Consider the following 1,843-nt stretch of genomic DNA (forward strand, 5'->3'; position numbering starts at 1 on the left):
ATTAAATTGTTGTTTTTATGTAGAATAGTAAACAAACTGAAACAAGTCAGCCCATATTGGCTTCCTGTGGTAACGCTGACATATTCTGTATGTTTTAATATTTGCCATTTATTGCTTTCAACATGTTTTGATGGACAACAATCTATTTTGAAGTAAACCAAAAATATGGGTACCTATAGGAAACATATAATTCTGATTGGATCAAAAGATTTCTTGATGGAATCATTAATAAAATATAAAATAATGTAGTTTCTAACGTTTTCAAGATTGTATACCATATTCAAGATTTTTCATTATCTTTCATTCTTAGAAAGCAAAGCTAAATGGCAGAAAGTGCTTTATGTTAAATCGGAATAAAAGGGTTTTGGAGAAAATAGCAGAGTAACTTCTATCAGAAACAACGAAGTGAAATATGGATACAAACATCTTATTTTTTTGATAATTGGCAGAATATACACAGAAACATTTTCCTGGGGATTTTTAAAAATTCCTAATATGATTTACTGAAGATGTAGATTTTTTTCTTTTTATTTTGCCTGGCCTTATAAATTGTGTGCTCTAATTGATTACAAATAAGTAGATAAATTCATTTTAAAAATAAAGACCATACTCTAATGAGACACATGTGTAGCTGTAGCCAATCAAGTAATTACTTTACTTCTGCATTCAGCCTTATAAAAGTCCACTCACTGTTCATGTTGCTAAAGCGGAGCTCTCTGAACCTCCTCTGGTTTTGAGTGATGCCTGATTCACAAATGCTTCAATGCTCAAATTCTCTCTGTTAAATTTACTTTGTCTGAAGTTTTTCTTTTAACAAAGGCAATTTATATCAGGATAATACCAATTCAGTATCCTTTGCATTGGAAAATGGATGAGACTATTATATTTGGGGTGATGGGGCTGGTGTAGGAAGAGGTAACTAGAGACATTTGAATTCTTTACAATTCTGACATCAGTGGTTGTCATGTGTACATTTGCATCAATTGCTTATTTGTACTTATGATAAATTTTCTACCTCATATCCCATGGTATAGAATCTGATTAGTTAGATGGAGTTTAAGTCCCAGCTGTACCACTTAATTGCTATGAGTAAGTAGTCAAGCCTTTTAACCTCTTTAGGACTTAATTTTCTTCTTCGTAATACCAATATAGTGATAGTGTCTTCATATCACCTAGCCTTTAGTAATTGCTCAACAAACATTCACTACCGCTGTTATTGTGTTGTAACCATGGTAAGGAACGGTTCCTACTTTCATTGGAAATTAAAAAAATAGTTACTTGAATAATATAGTCATGTATCACTTGACAAGGAGGATATGTTCTGAGAAATGTATCATTAGGTGATTTCATCATTATGTGAGCTTCACAGAGTGCATAACCTAGATGGTGTTGCCTACTACACACCTAGGCTATATGGTATGGCCTATTGATCCCAGGCCATAAACCTGTACAGCATCAGCGTTACTGTACTGAATGCTGTAGGCAATTGTAACACAATGGTTAAGTATTTTTGTATATAAACTTATCTAAACATTGAAAAGGTGTAGTAAAAATGCAGTATAAAAGATAAAAAATGGTACACCTATATATGGCACTTACATGAATGGAGCTTGCAGGACCAGAAGTTGCTCTGGGTGAGTCAATGAGTGAGTAGTGAACGAATGTGATAGCCTAGGACATTACTATACACTGTTGTAGTTTTTATAAAACACTGCACACTTAGGTTACACTAAATTTATTCAAAAATATTTTCTTTCTTTAATACTTATTCTATAAGCCTTTTTCTATTTAAATTTTGGTTTATCTTAATTTTTAAACTTTTTTGTTAAAAACCAAGACACAA

General features: G+C 32.1%; 1 protein-coding gene across 1 annotated transcript in view; it reads left to right on the plus strand.

Moving 5' to 3' along the window:
• Positions 1-1,843, plus strand: part of NAALADL2 (N-acetylated alpha-linked acidic dipeptidase-like 2) — a 1,013,114-nt gene that overhangs the window by 306,501 nt on the left and 704,770 nt on the right. The window lies entirely within an intron of this gene.

The sequence above is a fragment of the Propithecus coquereli genome, unplaced genomic scaffold (genome assembly GCF_000956105.1).
Source record: "Propithecus coquereli isolate 6110/MARCELLA unplaced genomic scaffold, Pcoq_1.0 Scaffold15, whole genome shotgun sequence".
Lineage (NCBI taxonomy): Eukaryota > Metazoa > Chordata > Mammalia > Primates > Indriidae > Propithecus > Propithecus coquereli.